The sequence below is a fragment of the Protobothrops mucrosquamatus genome, unplaced genomic scaffold (assembly GCF_001527695.2).
Source record: "Protobothrops mucrosquamatus isolate PMUCROS unplaced genomic scaffold, P.Mucros_1.0 scaffold450, whole genome shotgun sequence".
Taxonomy (NCBI): domain Eukaryota; kingdom Metazoa; phylum Chordata; class Lepidosauria; order Squamata; family Viperidae; genus Protobothrops; species Protobothrops mucrosquamatus.
The window spans coordinates 208,529-220,229 of NW_015386773.1; the positions used below are offsets into that span (position 1 = coordinate 208,529).

The following is an 11,701-nucleotide window of genomic DNA, read 5'->3' on the forward strand; positions in this document are numbered from 1 at the left end:
TTGTGGGAAAATACCCTAAGCATTATATGAGTGTACAAATGTAATCATCTCTGACAATTTATAAATTTCAAATACATATTTTTAAATGTTTTAAAAGTGAATTTCCAGTAACTCCATCAAAAGTTTTAATACAGAGTCCTGATTTAGAAAAACACCACATATAAAGGCACACATGATGTTTGCTTTTGCTTGTGAATTTAGCACTCTTTCTTGTACAGAGCTGTGTAAAGATTTTTGTTTGAATGCCAACCAAGGATTTGTACTTCTAAAATATTTTAAATGTATTATTCTTACTGCAAGAAAACTACATTCAGCTAGCATTCTGATTGAGAAGCCATTTCTAATCCTGGAAATTAATAAGTACATGGAAAGTAGCTTCTTGGAGTTTTGGGAAGTTCTTTGGAAGTTGTTGATGAATGGAAGACATTGCTGAATGTGTTTTAGTATCACAAATGCATCTGTATATATAAAGATTTTAAAATTACAACAGTGTACTCTGGATTGGATCTAGCAGAAAATGCTTACAGGAGGAAAGATCCCTTTTATGACCAGGAGGCTTTGATCTATATTTTTTCTATTGGCTGGAAAAAGACCATCTATACTTACTCTACCTGCGCTGTACTTTTGGATAATATTCTGACAAGGGATATTTCAGGATCCTGCTGTTAACAAAATAAATCTTTGGATAAAATTGGATACATTTAGAAAATATATGAAATACAATTAAATTTATAGTGATAGAATTATTTGCTTCTTGAAGTGATTGTTCTTTTTGTACTTAGTTTTGGTATAATATCTAGAAAGAAGGCCATTTCAAACAATAGTTCTGTTTTCAGCTTTCTTCTCTTTTAATAATGCTGCACATGTATCTCTTGCTGTAAGAACAAATTTGCTGTTCTCATTAAAGGCTTTATGTAGAATATATCTTTTGTGTAGACTGGTTTGCATTTTATTATTTATTAGTGTATTAAGTTGTAGATCTCTACAGTGGAACAACACTCCTTTTAATGAAAGATTTAATATTTGTGTTATTAAATTGGGCTATTGGAAAATAGCTTGAATTCATGTACAAATATATTTTGCTTAGATTTTTGTGTGTGTAGTTTATCTTTCCCAACCTTTTGGGAACTGAAGCATTCCTAGATAGCATAGCCAAAGGCTAAAAACCTTCTACCTAGGAGTTCATGGAATTTTAGTCCAATATATCTCAAAGCAATAGTTTGCAGAGTCTGGTGTAGTTTAATTTTATTGACTACTAAAAATGTTTAAAAGCAAGAGCTTTGCTATAAAATCTCTCAAACTATCTTTTTGATACCATCTGTCTCATTTCTCCTTCTTTCAACTATATTCCTTTCCTTGAGTCACTTCAAACTCTCAACTCTTGTTTCACTATTGCTTCATCAGCTTGGTGGGCTCCCAGACAGCATTAATTTTTTTGCTTGATTCCTGTTGTCCTTTTTTGCACAACACTATGAGATTTAGGCAATATATTTCTCTGTAAACAGAGGCACACATGTTCTCACAAGTGTCAAATTTCAATATTTTAATTGCTGTCCTTCAAACTACCTTTTCTCAGAGGAGAAAAGTTGGTGGCAACTCTCATCTGTGATCAAAGCCATGCAGCTTTTTACAAATTTGACAAATTGTGAAAGATAAAATTCTTCTCTCTGGAATAACACCTATGTCCAGATATTCCATATTTTCTGTCCCTATTCTTAGTTCTTCAAATGTTGCTTTTATAAGGCAAGAATGGGCAATCCAAACCACTAGAGCTACTCAGAATCCCCAAGGGCCCCTTGGAAGTATCTGTGACCGCGACTGCTAAAAATTAACAGCACAAGGTCCCCCACCTGGAAGTGGAAAATGCATAACAACTGAGATAAGTCCTGAATAAACTCAAAGAATTCCCCAAATGCTCTCCAAAGCCCCACCTGACCAAATGTGTGGTGAGGCAACTACCACATTGGAGCCCTCATCTCCCTACCTCCCAATGTTATGCTATCCTTACTAGTCAAAAGGTAACCCATCCCCTATTTTTAGTCAATATAATTTGTAGTTTCATTATCATCATTATTAGGATCAAAGTATTTTAGTGCATTATTTCTTGTAGTGAGGTAAATAAGAATCAGATGTAAATAAGGCAAATAATAAAATAAGAGCACCATAATTTAACTTCTATTGAATTTAAACTATTAAAGTAATTGAACTTTAATAATTACTTCATGGAATATTTAATTCATAAATCAAGGTGACATCTGGAAAAAGCAGCTTTCTAGACAGCCATAATATAGCTAGAAACAGGCTTTGACTGTCTGAAGGAGATGACATAAAACTAATACCTATGCCTACTTCAGATACTTCATGCTCATTTTCTAAACCTCCTTCTGTGTGGAAATGCCTTGACCTTTTTTTCACACTCTTTTGAACTGTTTGTTGAAATGAGGTTCAACAAAGCTCATTACATTCTCTGCATTTCTGCTCTCAGAATCTCCCTGAGAATCCCTGGCTCCTAACCGAGCCCCGCTCTCTGCCTGAGCCAGAAAGATGAGCCTCTGACAGCAAGAGCATTTTTAAGATAGCATCTCTTGCCAGTCTTAATAACTGGGTAGTTTTGTAACAGGAGACCCAGTCCATTAGATAACCAGATCACTAAGCCATTTAGGTTTAAATTGTGCTTGATAAGCAGTTGGCAACCAGCACAGATCTTTTAATACAGGCATTGTTAGCAATCTAGCTGCATATTTGCACCTATTCCAACTTCTAACTAGTTTTCAAGGGTAGTCCCATGTAGAAGATATTGCAGTAATCAAGCCTGGATGATATTATGCTGTGGATCAACACTACCAAATCAGGAAAGGTAACGAAGCACATGTTGCAAAACCATTCCTTGCCAAAGCTGTCACCTGCAAATCTGCAAATACAGTGACAACGGAGGGTCAAGGAGCACAGTCACATTATCACCCTGCACTCTCAAGGAGAATGCAGTCTACCTCAAACAGGCTGAGTTCCAATATTCAAACCCAGATTCTTCATTACTAGCAGCACTTTTATTCCGAAATGTAGGTAACCTTTAACTTGTTCTTTCTCACTCACCCTACAATTGACTTAGACAAGGTTCAAGGGTTCCTGAAATTGGATGAGATATCATCAGCATATGGATGACACTCCATTTAGTTGAGATAGCCTCTTCCATCAGTTTAATTCAATTGTTGAGCATCATCGAGGGACAGGACGGAACCATATGGCGGATTGTAAATCAATAGCCTAGATGTCAACAATAATTCCATAGCTCCATCTATATCTACAAATGCATTTTGTCTCCTCTGCATGACACATTTAGAATTAGGTCTATGTTATTAGTTCTATTAATTCTATATTATTAGTTTTATCAGTTTAATTCTGTGGTTATTGAGTCATCTGGTTGTGACTCACACCAGAATTAAAAGATAAATAAATATAAATTTTGTTTATCTTCTAAAAAAGCAGAAGTGCAGTTATTTTTAAAAATGTCATTTGTCTAATAAAATACATAGCACCACAGCAACAATATACTAAACTCATTCTATTAGCTGTTCACAGACTGCTCTTACATGCCAAAATTCCATACATTAAGCCATCTTGACATGCTTGATTGATACATAAGCAAACTAAAGTATTTCTCATTCATTTCTGCACATATATTTTATGCATTATGCCTCAATGATTTTCATTATCAAGCTGTTTATAAACTGATGTTGACTTTAGACATTTGTTCATTACAAATATGTTCTAAATACTTTGTGAAAAACATCTTTCTTAGACTTGCTGCCTCTCTATCACAAATAATATAGATCCCCATTCTGTGGTCCATTAAAATATCAGGACCATCTTTAAGATTCCCCAAACAGTATCCCAGCAAAATAAATCTAGTAGACTGTAAGTATTGGCTTCTTTTAATTTGCCAGACATTTTCTGTTATGAAATATGGAAATTTTAGCAAACATTTTTTAGTTTAAATGTAAACTTAGTAAGGGAACATACAAGTATTCCACTTTCTGCAAGACGAATGAAAAGTCCCTTTATTATCAAGAAGGCATCATACAGAATTGGACTTTAAAGAAAATAGAGAACTAGTAAATTGTAAGTGGTTCTAGAAAATATGAGTTGCTTCCAGATAGAGGAGTCTTGGGATTAGTGTCAAAAGTTAGGAGTTAGCTGTTCCATCTTGTTCTTTTATAACATTGGGAAAGAAAGAAGATGAAGAACTGATGGGAAGCATCTGGAAGGATGGACCTTTCAGAAAAACTGTGTGAAGGTGGTAGATTGTCTCTCTGGAACCTGCATTAATTTTCAGATCCATATTCCTCACTTTATCTAACATTATATAAGGTTCTCAGCCAACCATATGGCATCATGTGCAAATAAAAGTACATCTGTTTTAACTTATCTACTCAATCCCAAACAGCACACTTCTAATGTTGCCACAAACATTCCTTATATATTTATTCATAATTATATTAAGTAATCAAGCGTGCATTACCCATATTGAACTGTTCATTCACATGCATGCTTTACTTCCATTCTATACTACTATTATTGTCTTCTGCAACCAACTTTCAAGTTCATACTTGTTGAAAGCAGTCAATAATTCAAGTCCAAATGTATTGTCAACTTTCTTCCTCTCAGATCATTTCTCAATGATCTACTGCTGATCAGCAACAAACTAATATAAAAACTCCCTACTTGGCAAAAAAAATATCTCACTTCACAATTTGCACAGTCTTATTGCATGAGATAACCCAGGAGTAAACACAGTAAACAGTGGTCTATAGTAAATGGTAGTTTATCTTACACTATCTACAATATCATACACCAGGAACAATATACATACATGGGCTAATAATGCAGGATCCAACAAACTACAGTTACAGCAGGAAACGGAAGAGAGAGAACACATCAGCAGAGCCTTCCCTTTATACAAAGGCTCTTAAAGAGACACAGACCCTGCTGAGTCATTCCCATCATTATATCTTATATCTTACATTACATAAGCTGGTTAGCTGTTAAATCAATACCTTGACACTCCTCCCATTTAAAGCTAAACAGCTGTTAACCCAAATGCTTTTACACACTCTTGATGCTTGCCTGCATTGAAAGGCTTAATCAGGATATCGGCTATATTGTTGTCTGTGGAACAATGCTGTAACTTTATCAGTTTATCTTTTACAGCCTCCCTGATGTTACAATATTTTATGTCTACATGTTTCTTCTGCTTATGATACGTTCTCCCGTTGCCATCGTTACACATGCAACATTGTCCTCAAATATTGGCACAGCTTCTTTTACATCAATATGTACATCTCCTAGTAATTGGACATATCAGGTTAATTCAGAACATGCTTCAGACAATGCTATAAATTCAGCTTCAGCAGTTGACAGTGCTACTGAAGGTTGTTTTCTGGATTTCCATCCAATTACGGTGCCAGCAAACAATATCACAAACCCTGAATTTGACTTTCTGTCATGCATATCATTTGCTCAGTCACTGTCTACCATAGCATTGTAATGATAAGCCATCAGATGGCCTTATCCTTAGTCCTAGGTCCATTGTGCCTTTTAAATATCTGAATATTCTTTATATCTCTAACCTGTATTGTTGTTTGGGTGCTGAAGTGTGCCGACTCAAAATGCTAACGCACTGGCTATATCTGGTCTTGACCATTGGGATATATATAATAAGCTACCTATAGCTGATTGGTACACTTCTCAGTCACATTTGTGTCATCTGCTATATCATTCTGGAAGCTTGGTGTCATAGGAGTTAATATACTGTTACAGCCTAGCATATCATACTTTTCTAACAGCTGTTTTATTTTCCTCATTTGGCTTAACGCATATCCTCCTTGTTTTGGTTTTCTTATCTCTACAGCTAGATAATTCTTTATTTTCCCCAGGCTTTTTAATTGGAACTTCCTTTCAAGTTGCTTGACAAAGGAGTCAAACTGGGAGCGATTCTTAGTAATAAAACACAAGTCATCAACATAAGCTAACAGGAAACATTCTGCACCCTTATACTGTGCAGTGTACAAACATGAATCTGCCTTGCTGCTTCTAAAACCTAACTCTTTGAGAGCAGCATCTAAATACTGATTCCAGTTTCTTGCTGACTGTTTTAACCTATATATGGCTTTATTCAATTTATATACATATCCAGGGTGCTTAGTTTCATAACCTGGAGCTTGTGCCATATATATATATATCTTCCTCTAATTCAGCATTTAAATATGCAGTGGTAATATCAAAATGATATATAGTATAACTGCATGCAGCTGCTAAAGCCAATGCTAGCCTTATGGTCTCACCTCTTACTGTTGGTGCAAACACTTCATCATAATGAACATTTTAATCTCATAAGGGTAAACACCTGATGCACATTCATAGACTCCATTTCTCTGTTCATAGCCTCCTTCCATTTATCCTGTTCTACTTTAAGCAATGATAACATCTCTTGGTAATTACGGGGTTCATACCTTACACTATATGCTCTAACCCCACTTGCTGAGAACCAGTCAGGAGGTATGCCTTTATTGCTACGTTCAGATCTCCTCAGTATCATCTATTCCTGTGTTTTTGCGACTTCTCTCTTTATCTCAGGTCTATCCCCTTGCTATTTCTGAACTGCTATTCTGTTCTTCCTTCATTGAGCTTTGTGTAGCCTCTCCTTCTGAGAACTAGCGCTACATGTTGGCATGAACACCTCGGTGTTAGCATGCACCCTGTCCCAATTGTTTTGTTCTGCAAAACTAGCAGACCTTGAAATCACAACCTTCTTTGTTCCATCTGTGAATCTATACCCCTTGGAACCTGGCTCATATCCAACAAACCTACGTTTCCTGGCCTTTTTCTGTCCCTTCCTTCTGGTGCTTTTGGGAGTATGCACCCAGGCATAACTGCCAAATGTTCTTAGGTGAGCCAATGAAGGTTTCCTTCCATATAACAGGTAATATGGAGTTTCATTGATAGCAACACTCCATACCCTGTTTACTAGATAGTTGGCTGTTTTCATGACTTTCCCCCAGTACGTTTTACTCATTCCTGCATCTGCCAGCAGTGAGTCTTTCATGGTTTGTAATATGCCATTCCTCTATTCAGCCACCTCATTTTCTGCTGGCGAGTACAGATTTGTACATCTATGCCTTATGCCTAAGTTCTTCAGCCATTTTTGGAAATTATCAGACGTGAACTCTGTTCCCTGTGTTTGCACCTGGCATACTTTATGGACATATCTTCACTCTACACAGTTCACCCATTGCTTGAACTGTTGTAGAACTTCTGTTTTGCTCTTTAATAAATAGCAAAACCCATATCTGGTGTAGTCATCTACTAAGACTAGTACATACCTAGCCCCTCCTAGAGAGGGCGCCATAGGACCAATTAAATCAGCATGCACTAACTGCAAAACTCTGTTTGCCTTGAGCTTTTCTTACTGACAGGATATACTCTGAACTTTGACTCCTTACAAATAGTGCAATCTAAATATGTGTTGCATCACTTAATGTGTAGTCCTTCAGCTAGTTCTGGCATCCTTTGCAGCACTCTAAAACTTGCATGACCTAACCTCCTGTGTAATAATTATCATGCTTGGGAGTGTTTGTAAGTGTTCGTGCACAACCATCCTGCTGCTTTCCTAACACAAATTATCCAGCTTAACACCTTGTGTACAAATCCTCCTACCTTTCCTGATGGTGTATTGACCATTTTCAAACAGTACTTCATACCCCATATTATCCAAGCTCGAAATACTGAGTAAATTATGGTCTAACTATGGTACATATCCAATGTTTCTCCAATACCAGGTACATAAACTTTACCTTCCCCTTTAACAACAGACTGTTGTCCATTAGCCAAGCTAACAAATATTTGTTTAGCTGGTCTTAGGTTTGAAAACATTTGTGGGTCATTTGCAATATGCTGACTCTCCCCACTGACCAACAGCCAAGTGTTTTTTTTTCAGTTAATGTTGCTGCCAGGGACAATGTCGGTTGTGTAGTTCTATGACCTTGTTTTGCTGCTCCTCTGTTTCTCCTCTCAGGGCAGAATCTCTGGAAATGCTCTGTAGATCCACACATGAAGCAGCGTTTCACCATGCAAATGTTCTTGGCTGCTCTACTGGCATCTTTGGATGTTGCAGTTTTAGGCCTGGTCTGTGTGTTGTCACCCCCTCTCGGCTGCCTTTCTAGCCATTTGTGTTCCTCCTCCAGCAACTGGCCAGTCAAATAACTCATGGTTAAGTCCCTCTCTTGCATGGACTCTAAACTGGTCATTAGGACATCCCATAAAGTGTCCAATGAACTGAGCATCACATATACCTTGTGTGCCTCAGTAAAAGTCATTTCTCTTTCTTCTAACTCTAGGAGTGTCTTTCTCATGGACTGCAAATGAGTAGACGTGCTCTCTCCCAGTTTCAGCTAGGCCTTATATAGTTTTCTTGTCAGCATTACTTTGCTGCTCGTAGTCTCTCTCACATACACACTGTGCAAAGCTTCCCAGCACTCTTTACTAAAGAGTGGAGACTGGCCTAGGGGTATTTTAAAGGGGTTTTAAATTAAATTTTTAGTAGAAGCGGCCAAATTTAAATATTTATTTTTAATCTTTTTAAATTTTGTATTGTATTACTGTTTTAAACTGGCTGTAAGCCGCCCTGAGTCCTCCGGGAGAAGGGCGGGGTATAAATTTAATAAAATCTAAATCTAAATCTAAAATCTAAATCAGCTGGCTATCTTCCAAACTTAGGATTATGCTGGCCAATACTTTCTCATTCTTTCTCCAGTCCCCATTATCCAGGGCTGCAGGTGGATCAGCAACTATCATCCACCAATCCTCTCTTCATAGATACATCTCCATTTTCAGACACCAGGAGAGGTAGTTTGTTTCATTCAGACATGACACTCCAAAACCTCCTCCCATTACACTGATGGAGTCCATGTTGCCTGCTACCACCACAAACCAGAACAAACCACAAGCCTTAATTCCTCTGACTCTGGGTCAAGCTGTCACTGGGTTTCTCCTCTCTCTGGGCCCATAACCTGTCAGAGCGTGCACAATGTTATTGCACGAGATAATCCAGGACTAAAAACAGTAAACAGTGATCTATAGTAAAAGGTGGTTTATCTTACTCTATCTACAATATCATACATCAGGAACAATATACATACACGAGCTAATATGTCAGGATCCAACAAACCACAGTTACAGCAGGAAACGGAAGAAAGAGAACACATCAGCAGAGCCTTCCCTTTATAAAAAGACTCTTAAAGAGACACAGACCCTGCTGAGTCATTCCCATCATTACATCTTATATACATTACATAAAGCTGGTTAGCTGTTAAATCAATACCTTGACACAACTTTTGCTCCAAATTAATTTTTCCATATACCATTTCTGTCATCAGATTGGCCTATAGAAATTTGACTTCTTCTTGTTATGGTTTTTGTCAATGAAGAGAGAAAATAGAGACTATGGGTTCTGCCACATAGCAGAAACATTAAGTTGCTTGACTCCTGAACTGGAACTGGCTAGAAATGAAACTAACTTAAGAAGTTTCCGTCTGAATTTCAATCTAGTTTTTATTTTGGCAATGATGCCAGCAGATATTCTGCCTGAATGATGGTTACCACATTCCTTGATTGATTTTTTTTAAATCTTACCCTACCTGCTTGAGAAAGCAAGAGTGTGATTTCCATAGATAGATTTTGGTCCTCCTACAATGACTGTCCTTAACTGGAATGGGATAACTTGTCACCCTGGCTCACCATGGCTGACTCGCTGCGGGCAACTCACCACAGGACAGTTCACCGTGGGAGAATGCCAGATACTAGGGGAAACTCCTGCTCCTCTTCCTCCTCTCTCCCTCCCTTTTTGATCTGGCTTACCCCCACCCCTCCACCAATACTCCTCGAACTCTGTGGTAGAGACTCTTGTGCACTGAAAAGTGTGTGACTCTCTCCCAATGATCTTTTTTCTGGTGGGGGGAGTCCTTCCCCTCCCCGCTTTGTCCTCCCCAATTTTCCCCCCAGTCTGAGCTAGGAGGAGGAGGAAGAGGTTCACCTTGCCTCCAACATTTTCCCATTATATTACATTAGACCAATATAACTAATAAAAGGAATTGTCCCATGGTGAGTTGTCCCATGGTGAGACAGCGGTGGCAAGGTGGTGGCTGCAAGCCAGTAGCAGTGAGTTGTCCTAACATCTTAACACCTTTTGGCACATGCACCATAGGACTGATGGGAAAAACAACAAATCATTTTTACCTTTTTTCCTATCAATTGAACTTGTCCAGGTAGTCTCCGAGAATCGGAGATGATTGAATGGATGGCAAAAAAATATTTCGTATATGTTGCTCACATTCCACTATCTAGGTCAGACATCCCCAATCCCTGGGCTGTGGCCCACTACGGTGCCACAGCCCATTCAGAATTGGCTGAAGAAGCAGTGTGTGAGTGTGCACGCGCAGCTCCACTTGTGTGAGTAGTGGGCGAGTGCACACACTGCTTGCACAAAACCATCCCTCCCCCCCGCTGGTCCGCAAAGCTGGAAAGATTCAGGACTGCTCATCTAGGCGACACACAATGTAGTGACAGAATTTCATAATTTACTGATTTTTTGATAGGCAACTATGGGGGATATATGTGACAATTTAGAAAGGAAATAACATTTTTAGGACAGTTTGGCCTAGTAAAGGTACCAGGTTAAAAGCCTAGAAAATGTTCTAGTTCTACCTTAGGCATGAAAGCTGGTTTTGGGCCAGTCATACTCTCTCAGCCTAACCCACCTCACAGTGTTGTTGTTGTGGGGAAAATAGGAAGAGTAAGGAGTATTGTGTGTGTTTGCCACTTTGAGTTATTTATACATGTAATAAATTCAGGATACATATACATATACATACATATAAAAGCTTATTGCAGTCATTAATTAGTACAGTGTGACAATTCAAAACATAAGCTCCAGAACAAAATGGGGAAATAGCCCAATTGTTTTATTTGCTAGATTAGCAGTTTTATTTAAAAAATGGTTTTGAAGTGTTTATTTCTGTATCTACTACTGCCACGAAATTTATTTTCTCTATTTTTTTTCATTTATTTTTTTATTTACCGTCAGAGGTTCATTACAATCCAATATGTAAGAAATACATATTGGATTGTAATGAACCTCTGACGGTAAATAATCTACACCTCAATTGGTCACAAGGGAATCTCAACCAGTTATACACATGAGGGCAAATAACTTATTCAGGATGTTTCTTGAACACATGGAAACTTCCAGCTGTTTCTTATAAGTCTCTAAAAATCATTTAATAGTGGGAGCTTTTCAGTTGTGATAAAAGTATTGTTAAAATTTGTATGCCTTATTTATTGTGCCTAATAATGGTACACAGGTAGTCCTTTCTGAATGACCACATGCTCACCAACTGTTCAGACTTACAATGTTGCTCAATGAAGAGTGCTTACAAATAGTCCTCAGAGTTGTGGGGGTCACAGTATCCCCATAGTCACGTGATCACAATTTGGTTGCTTGGCAACCAGATCGCAATTATGATGTTGCACTGTCCTATTGTTACATGATTGCCATTTGCAACCTTCACTTCCAACTTCCAACAAGCGAAATTCATGGAGAAAATGGAGGTTGTAAGCGGTGTTCCTTAGTGACAGAGTTCTGGTCCCA

At 37.9% G+C, this 11,701-nt stretch overlaps 1 protein-coding gene across 1 annotated transcript in view; it reads left to right on the forward strand.

The window, feature by feature from the left end:
* HOMER1 (homer scaffold protein 1) overlaps positions 1-11,701 on the forward strand; it is a 64,600-nt gene that overhangs the window by 38,662 nt on the left and 14,237 nt on the right. The window lies entirely within an intron of this gene.